Here is a 10,075-nt window from a genome sequence, read left to right as displayed (position 1 = left end):
CTCCTTTCTGAGGGCCTTTAAATCTGGATATCTGTCTTTCTCTGTGTAAATTTCATAGTAACTCTGAGTGGGAGTTGATGCCTCTTCCCTACAAGAAGCAGAGAACTTTGTGCTTCCTGGGATAAGATAGTTCTGAAGACATAAACACAGCAAGTTTCCTAGAATGGGACAGCTGTGCCTCCCAGGAGTTCCCTGAAAGGGCTGTGCTGGCACTTCCCTGCCAGCCCTTGGGTCAAAAGACTGTGGGCAGCTGGATCCACGAGCGGAGACTTGGCACATCGCTGTCCACTAATGACCTTGGAAAGGCAAGATCTCCTGGACCCCAAACTGTGGGGACAGACCCCATTAGAAAGATGTTTCATCTGCTAAATCTGAAGTGTGGGACGGGTGTGACTGCTGTGGCACAGTGAGAAGCTTTCCAAGCCTCTGGAAGAGCCACTCCAGTCCTGCTGCTAGCAGCACACACGGTAGGAACAGCAGCCACCCTTCCCTGCCACCCAGGCCATGCTGGTTAATTGTACTTCACCCAGAGTCTGTTGACAGGCAGTTTGTTGCTGTTGGAGACTTCCCATGGTGAGGTAGATCTTGCTGAAGTGCATTTTTCTTTACCAAATTATGTTGAAAAACTACTTTATTTTTTTTTTCCTTTTTTTTTCCCTTTTTATTCCCCTCCTTTCTCCCTTCCTTTCTCCCTTTCTTCCTTCTTTTTCATTATTAAGGGAGGAAATACAATCTCTTAGCCCCTGGGCAAAATCAGGTGTGTTTGGATCCTGACTTGGCATTAAAGCCAAAATACTAGTCCTCGAGCAAAAGAGACAAAAATCTCGACAGAGAGCCACGCTTTCAGGGTGGTAGTCAAAAAACACTGAATCAGAGAAAAGTTTCCTACTAGAATTTTTAATTTTGGCCAAAATGTTTCCCTTTGCCCCCCTCCATGAAATAGTTTTTGACAAACATCTTCAATGTATTCCCTGGACAAGCTGTTCCAAATGTTGGTCCCAGCTCAGCAGTGGTCTTGTATTTCCAGTTTGGGTTTATCAAATCTCAACCTGCAGCTCTGCAGCTGTGCTAGGTTTGCTCAATTCCAAGATTATCTGATCTCAGGTGAAGTTTTCCTGGCATGGCTGTTAATCCAAACCTGAAATGTCATGCACCCTCAACCCACCAATCCAGCAGATCCTTGGGCTGCAAAGATAAAGCCTCTTTGAAGTGTGAATCACAACCCCTGTGTGTCACCTGAGCATCTCCCATCATGTTGTCCTCCCCTGCACACCACTGACCCCCAAGAGCACATAAGGGCAATGAGATCCCACTCCAAGCCTGTTTCCTCCACTGGCACCTGGTGCAGAAGGCCTGGAGACTGTGGATGGGTGTCCTTGTGGCCCCTATGGTGTGGGCTGTGCTCTGCCAGGGGCAAGGGTGAGCTGAGACTGCTGGCAAGCAACCAAAACACATGAAATGGCTGTGCTAAACCTGTGCTGAGACATCCAGGGCATGTGAAACAGGGAGTGCTGGACGGTGCTCCACGTTGTGGCACCTCCTGTTGTGATGCAGGCTGGTCACAGGTTTCCTCCAAGGCACAAAGTGCTGCACTGGGAAATGCAGCATCCCCCCAAACCTTCCTGGTATGCGTGGGGATGCTGGTCCTATCAGCTCAGCCTGGGTGCTCAGTACCCTCCCCTGGGCCAGGAGCAATCCTGCTGATCTTGGCAGGAACTTGGGGGCTCAGGCTCCTGCCACCATCCCTGTGCTGCTGACAGGGCAGAGAGGAGGCTGCAGGCAGGGACCAAGGACCCCTGTGGCACTGGGTCCCCTGGATTGGTATAGGGGCAGAGGACTCCCTGGGATTCTGGAGCCCCTTGAGTCACTGGGCACCCTGTTCTGGGCTGGGGCAGGAACCAGGAGCTCCCATGGCACTGGAGCCCCTGGGCTGGGACAAGGACCAAGGACCCCATGGCACCGCAGTCCCTTGCCTCACTGGGCACCCGTTCCCCCAGGTGAGGACAAGGGACTCGGATCTTTTTGTTCCAATGGCTGGCCCTGGAAGTCATGGAAGCAGGAGCTCCTGGTGCTGCCAGCCGCAGGGAGCCCGGCCGGCCCCAGACCGCGCCAGCTCCGCGCTCCCTCCGCTCCCGGCCCCTCGTTTGTGTTGGCACCAGCCGGAGAGCGAAGCCGCTTTAATTGGCAGTTGTGTTTGTGGCCAGGGTGTTATGAAAAGGTTTTCTGTCTCCCTCTGTAAGTTCCCCTGAATATGTTTTCACTCTTAATATAATATTCACTTCATTATTAGCTGAAAGAGGCTCTTTTCAGACAGGGCTTTTTTTTTTCCTCTCCTTCCAAAAATACATCAAACTGCCCCTTCGTGCAGTACTACTCTGAGGGCTGGGATTGTCTACTGGGTGGGAAGTGAGAAACCCAACAGTAAATGGGATTTACACAGAAATTCCTTTCTTCCCCAGTGTGCTGGCACTGCTGGCTGGGTAATGGAAGAAGCGGCTGTTGCTTACAGGGTGATTTGGGGTACCTCACCTCCCCAGCAATGTGGTCACCAAGGGGATCCCCCCCAAGCAGAGCAGGGGCTGCCAGTGCCCTCAGCTGGTGTTTCCAGGTGCAAACCCCTCTAGCAGAGTTGGGACCCAGCCCCAGGGATTCCCGTGTGTGCTGAAAGCGTTTCCAGCATCTGTCAGGTTTTGGCAGCTTGCTCTCTCTTGAGTGGGTTTGAGGGCATTGGGTGCCACTGGACCCCCACATTGCCATCTTGTGTTGCTGCTCTTCATTACTTTGCAGCTTCCATAAGGCTTTTTCCTCCAGTTTTGAGAAAATCTCTTTGAAAATTCTGTGAGCTGCAGAAGCTGTGAGGGTGGTATCACATGCAGAGCATCCAGCCTGGCTCAGCCTTGGGGATCCAGGGGAAACATCTCTGCTTTCCTCTTGTCTGAGTTCCTTGAAGGGCACTCACAGCCCAGCCAAGCTCTGTGTTCAGTCGTTTGCCATATTTGGGTGGTTTTGCAGGGCCATGCAGCCCCCGGTGTCCTCACTCACTGTCCTCAGCCCAGCTGGGAATATCTCATGCTGGGGCTGCTGTGGGGTTGTGCTATCTCAGCCCTGGCCCCAGCTACTTTTGGGATACCCTAAGACAGCCACTCACAGCGGGGGGAGGTGGGGGGACACTGGGCCAGGTCTTGCACTATTTATTGCTGTGGAGCACTGGGGTCCCTGGGGACCTCCACACCTCTGCTCCATCCCCTGAGGAGCTGTTCTGAAAGCCCAGGGGAGCCCAAAGCATGTTTTCCCTTTCCCTGGAAGCAGTATAGACACAAATCTCCTCTCTCGGGGCAGATGCCAACAGCAGGAGCCTTCCCCAGCTCCACTGCTCCCATTCCCAGCCATCTGGGGAAAATCATTAGGGCTGGTACCGTGTGCTGATAAGTATCCAAGTTCTGTCCTTAACTGGGAACAGTTAGCATTTGTTTCAGAATACCTCTGTTTCAGGATACAGCTGTGGCTCCAGAGCTGATAGAAGCATTCCCATGCAAGTAGGGCCCAAGGGATCTCCCTAGGGATGATGCAGCTCCCAGGTAAGGATGCTCTTGGGAGGGGTCCAGCTTATGCATCCTCAACCCCTCACCTCATCCTGACATTGGCAGGAAAGTGGGAGCTCCCTGATGATCCTGCACTTCTTTTTCCAGGTTTTGGGGAAAAAAAAAATCAGATTTGAGCTGCTTTCTCTGGGGTTTTGGCAGTTTGTCCACCCCTTCCCATGCACATCTTGTGTTCAGTGTATCCTGGTGCCTCCCCTGTTTCTCCCACAGTGCAGAGCATCCTCTTGTGCGAAGCCAGACAGGAACTGTGCCTGACAGGCTCTGGGGGCTGATTCTGCAGGAGATAGCAGAGAAGGTTCTGGAGTTACGTAGGCAAAGGAAGACTTCAGATTTTGCACATGGGCCTGAAAGTTGAGGGTGGAAATACTGACCTGTGTCAGAAATGAGAAGTGTGGGGGGAAAGGTTGTGGTCATTCCAGGTGGAAGGGTCAGGAATGTGATGATTCCCAGCTCTGCTCCCCTTGGTGAGCCCAGAGGAGAGGGACAGTGATGTCTCCCTGGCCTCCTATGTTGGATGCTGCAGAGACCAGTCCCAAATGTGGGCTCAGGAAGGCTGGAGCTCATGCAGGACCTGGGCTTGGAGCAACACAGGGAAAGGTGACCTGGGGAACCACTGGGGCTACACCAGCAGCACTCTCACCCTTGAAACTCCAGATCCTGCACAGGGGGAGTGGGCAACCAGCTCTGGTGGGACACTGGAGATCCTGGAGCTGGACAATCTGTGGCTTGAGAGTCAAGGGGCTGAGGAGGAGGGGGAGGAGGAATGTGGCCTGGCTGACAGGGACAGGCTTGGTTTTCCATGGCTTCACATTTTCCTTCACTGGAGGTTTGCAGTGAAGGTGGAAAATGTGGGAGAGGAGGGGTGTGGGGCCACTGGGGCCTTTGGGATGTGACCTACCTGCCAGGGCAGAGCCCATGGTAGGGAACATGGACATGGTACATGCCAAAGGCCAGTGGATCTGAGAGGTGTCCCCACTCAGGGTAGTTGGGGCCAGGAATTTGCTGGGAAGCAGGGCAGCTCCATAAGCTGCCTAGACTTCAGCTCCCATGGGATGGTCTGGCATCCCTGAGGCTGACATGTGATGGGAATGCTAGAGAGGTGCCAGGGGACCCGCCTGAACATGGAGCACAGGGCTGGACACAGGTTTGCTGCAGCACTGCAGCTCCCTCCCACCACCCAAGGCCATCCCCCGTGGCATGCAGATATCTCAAATCCCACTCAGACACCTTACTGCTGCTCCTGGGGTGTTTGCAGCAAACCTGTATTACTGGGAGCCATGAGCTGGCTGCAGAAACACTTGGGCTCACCTAAGAGGGCAGCTGGGTTCTGCCCTCAGTCCTGCCAACACAACCCTCTGACAGCCACAGTAGGGTGATAGGATATGACATTTCCATGGGCCATGGCTCTGCTGCAGACCTGGACACAAGTTTGTTTTCCAGCCCTGGATTTGGGGAGTATGTAGAGTTGGTGGGACCTTCAGCTCTGCCAGCCAGCACCAACTCCCTTGCCTGTGGCTCTTTTTGTGTGGAACAGGATTAGGGATGGAAAGGGAAGGAAGGTAACTCAGGGTACCGTGGGGCAGGGCAAAAGCAGGAACATGCAGATTGAACATCAGGGGAAGAGGCTCAGCAGGGCGCTCAGAGAGCTCGGATCTATTGTCTCCTGCTGCTGTGGGATTAGATCATGGAATCGGAATCACAGAATGGTTTGAGTTGGAAGGGACTTTAAAGATGATCCAGTTCCAAATTCCTTTCACTTCTGTTCACCAAACACCTTTCACTACACCAGGTTGCTCCAAGCCCCATCCAGCCTCACCTTGAACACTTCCAGGGATAGGGATGTCACCTCTAGCTTGCGGCTTCCCCAATAACAGCTTTTGCTCTCCCCATCTCCTCCAGTGACCAGCACATGACAGGGAAATTTGTGCTATTAGCAGGCCAGGAGACAGACAGGCTGGAGTTGGGGATGGGGACAGAGTAGAGCCACCCCAGAGCCCACCCCAGTGCTGCTGGAGTAGCCCAGGGATGGATGACCCAGATCACAGCCTTGGTGGCACTCCAAAAAGCTCAATTCTCCATCTCCAGGCTCCTGGCCAGTGATGCCTGTGAGCCCTCACTGCAGCCGCTGACCTTTAAACAAGGTGGTTGGAGAGATGTAGGTAGCAGAAATCCCTGAAAGATTATTTGTTTCTCACAAACTATATTTAGACACCATCAGCAAAACTCAAAAGTGCTGAGTTTGTCTGAATAAATCTGGGAGATTTGTGGTTTTTTTCCCCTCAAGGAGAACAGGATTAGCCAGCGAATGGGGAATTGTGTTTTTGTTTGACATACCTGAGGGTTTCCACTCCAAGTTGCTGTTTTGAGCTCCTGGTGCCATGATGATGATGATAGACCTGACAAGGCACTGCCCCATCTTGTGAAGATATTTTTTGGAAAAGAAAAGTTGCAGCTGGCTCCCCCACCACGGTGCTGCTTGCTTTCTTTGTTAAACTTTGGGTTTTTAAATATTTTCAAAGATGTTGGCATATTAGGGTGTTTTTGAGATAGAAGGAGACCATGCTGGTGCTGCTCCAGTGCAAAGTCCTTCCCTGGTGGAATGCACCAATGCTGCCCAAGGGATGGGTGCCTCAGGGAGCTGGGAGGGTTGACATGCTCCTGACTGTGTGGACCTGCAGGGAATGGCAAGAGGTCACATTGCTTTTCTGGAACACCCTTGGATCATCTGGGGTGTAGTTCTTTGCTGGTTTGGATTCCCTGTGCCTAAATCCCATCTCCCCCAGGGAGACTGGGATCAGGTCTGAACTTGCCAAGTGGAGGGTTTAGGGGGCCAAGCAGGTGAGGGCTTTTCTGATCCCTGAGAGGTGTCAGCCCATTTGACCAGCTGGTGACAATGAAGAGCAGAATGACCCATCAAGAGCCTCCCATCTGGACATGAACCCAAATCCTGTGGGTGATGGGAGGCAAAAGGGAAGAAGGGCTCTGGGTCCATCTCCAGCAGAGCAGAAAATTCTTTATCCTAAACTTGTCAAAATTCTGCATCCCTTGAGCTGGCCCTGCCAGGACATCAGGCTCTGTTCTTTGAGAAATAAGGCTCTGGGGAACTCAGGGCCTTGAGCTGCAGCTCATCCACAGCAGCTCCTCTTCAGAGTAGGCCCAGGGAAGGTGGGGATGGAATTGTTGCACTGTAGCAGTTCTCTGATGATCAGGTTAGTCTGAGGAACTTTCTCTTTCCTCTTCTGGCCAAGTGAGCGGTGAGGATCTCCTAGGGTTCTCCATGTGGAGAGGAGGACAAGAGGCAGTACTCAAAGAGGAACCAGCCCAGGGAGGAGGATGCTGGTGCCAGGTGGTTTGTCCAGAGCAGAGTGACCCAACCTTGGGTAGGAACCATCAGAATGATGCCTGAACATGGGCTGCTTCCGTGGAATCAGAGAGTAGTTTGGATTGGAAGGGACCTTAAAGATCCTCGTGTTCCAACTTCCTGCCATAGACTGGGATGCCACCTATTAGAAGGTGTTTGCAGCCTGGGAAGTAAGGGAGGAATGCAGTATGGGGCTTCCCAGCACTGATAACTCTGTCCAGTAACTGGGAGGAGATATGCTCACCCAGAGGTATCAGGGACAGGAGACCATCAGCTGGGGCTGCTCCTGCCTTCTCCCTGCACCTGGGCCCAGCTGTGTGGGGGAGCTGACACGAACGCAACCCAAGAGCCCTGGAAAAGCCAGGATTCTTCCTCCTGGTCCATGCAGCTGGAGAACCACAGCACCAATGGCATTGCCAGTAGGTGAGGACCTGGAGAAAGTTCTCCATGGCTGTGGGGCACCCAGGGAAGTGCCAGGTGACAGAGCCTTGAGGTTGCACTTGGAGACATGTGGTTGGTCTTGGCAACCAAGTGGGCAGCTTGGCCAAGTCAGTGGTGTGATAAAACCATTTCTAGCATTTTCCAAGAGCCCTCCCTGCTCCTGCAGCGTACTGGGACTGGGGCTCAGCTCTCTGAGAATGTTCCTTCTTCCCAGGAGATGCTTTGACTGTATCCAGCCTATTATTCTGTAAAAGGCTAAACCTGTGCAGAAGATCTAGGCTCAGAAGTTCTTGGCATCATTCAGTGTGACACAGCAATTCATCAGGAGGTGGCAGGGCTTGAGGGGGCTCCAAGTCTTCCCAAATTGCTTGGAAGAAGGTTTCTCTTCCAGTCCAGACTGGTGACCGCAGTCCCTAACCAGGCAGTTGCCTCCTGGATTTTGCTGCTGTTTGGAAAGGCAGTGAGGGTGCAGGGAGCATGAACAGCCCAGGACACAGCTGCTATGGTGCATCTCCTACCCCCTTCCAGGGTGCCCCCAGCCCTGATGCTGTGGGGCTGAGTCCCAGCCCATGTTCTGCTTGGCTCCAGCCTGCCCCGTGCTTCTCTCCTTCTTCTCTGGATTGTATTTATTTATTTATACGGTGAATGTAATAAAACTCCAGCAGGAAATGGAGGCGATTCCCTGCCATTCCCCACAAGCCAGCCCTGGGCCGGTGAACAAGGAGGCGCATTGTGCAGCGTGGAGCCTCCTGCCAGCACCGAGCCTGTGGCTGAGGCTGAAGAAAGGACTGAGTGTGTATGTGAGCACCAGGACCTGGTGCCAGCACCCCCGCCCCCAGGATGGAGGATCCTGGGGAAGAAACTTCACTTCGGGGGGCAAGCAGGGCTGGGGGTAAAAGGCTTCTGTGCTGGCTTGGGATGTTGTCTGGGAGCACCTCAGAGCCTGATCCCAGCACAAGGAACCTCCTCAGCCCATCCTTGGGCTGCCAGGAAACAGAGGTGGGCACTGAAGATCACCTGAGGGGACACATGGTGGCCCCATGGCCCAGCATGGGGGGGTATATGAGCAGCTCTTCCCGGGGCTGAGGCAGCTGGGAGGGAGCTCCAACCATTCATCTGCCTCTCTCGGGCAGCTGCTCCAATCTTCAGCTGCTGCCACCAGTAGGGTTCAGAGTGAATGGCTGCTGCCAGGGCTCACCTGGCTCCTGTGCCCCTAGAAGGGGTCTGCAGGGGTAAATGAGATGGCTGAGGGTGGGGTGTGGCTCAGTCCAGATTTCCCATTGATGGGAGAGGTCCCATTGCTGGAGACAATTGTCTCAGTGCTGCCAGGAGCTGAAAGTAACTCCTTGTGCTGCCACCACACTCACCAGATAAAATATTGTGGGTGAGGTAGAGACATTGTCTTTCTCCTCCCTCGTTCTCCCAGCCATGGCTCCCATGGGACACACCACTGTCCTCTGCCCCATCTGCTGAATTCCACAGCTGCATGTGGTCCCTCAGGCTCCCAGGGATCCCTGAGTCTCCTCCCTGATCTGTGTCACTGCTATGTGAATGGGGATGTCATGGCCCAGGGATACTGTGGCCAGGGCTGGGGGCGGGGGGGCTGGCTGGCACCATGACCCACAAGTTCCCATCTGGGGGGTTGACAAGGCTGCAGAGAGCATCCCTGGTAATGTCACACGTGTCAGCCTGCATCCCCCACTCCTGGCCTCAGTGTCCTTGACCGTGATCTGGGTTGTAACCACAAATACCTGCAGAGAACCAGAGGCCAGGAGGTGACTGGGACACTGCCTGGGGACACTGTTTGCTCTCCACTGTTTGCTTCTTTGGGGACCAGACCCCAAAATCCCCATCTTTCTCCACTACTCCACCTGCCCATGGCACGGAACCTGCCCAGGGGCACAGAGAACAGTTGTCCTATGGTGGGCACAGTCTGCTGCACATGTGTGTGCCTTGGTATCACACAGGATTGTGCCTGGGGCAGGAGGAGCTTGGGCTTGAGGATCACTCGTGGTGATCCTGGTGTCCCCAAGGAGATGGTGGCTGGGGCAGGGGTGATCTGCCTCTCTGGCTGGGTGGGTGCCAGTCCACAGCCCCATGGGTTGCTCCCAGAATGGACCCCTCCACCTGCTCACCAGCCCATCCGGCCTGGCACTGGCATCCTTTTGAAACTGAAGCCGCTGGCCTTTTGCACAGCAATTCCTGTGAAATTCTTCAGGAAGGGAAAATTATCCCTCCCACATCCCTGCAGGACTGTGCCATTTCCTGCTTCCAGGCTGGCAGGTAGGGCACAGGGTGCCCAGAGCCCTGGCTCACATGGACATGGCCTGCCCTCGTGGATTCCTCTCCCTGCCCCCGGCCCATGCCTCTGTCTACGAGCCAGGCACTGGTGGGAACTGGGACCACTCGGGATCTGGGGGCTCATCAGGACAGAGGCAAGGGCAGTGATGGCATGGAGCCCCCCACCTCCTTGCAACAAGTCCTGCTGCCCTGGCCAAGGCTGGGCAAAGCAGCACCCACAGTCCTGCCACAGTTACACCACCCTCTTCCCAAATCCATTGCCCAGCTCCATCTTCCAATGCCCTGCCGTTATACATCCTCCCCTGCCCTATTGCCCCCTCCCCTGCTCTGCTGACCCCTTCCCCAAGTTGATTACCTCCTCCTTGAATCA

Source organism: Melospiza georgiana, chromosome 19, assembly GCF_028018845.1.
Source record: "Melospiza georgiana isolate bMelGeo1 chromosome 19, bMelGeo1.pri, whole genome shotgun sequence".
Lineage (NCBI taxonomy): Eukaryota > Metazoa > Chordata > Aves > Passeriformes > Passerellidae > Melospiza > Melospiza georgiana.
Note: the sequence above shows the minus strand (reverse complement) of the source record.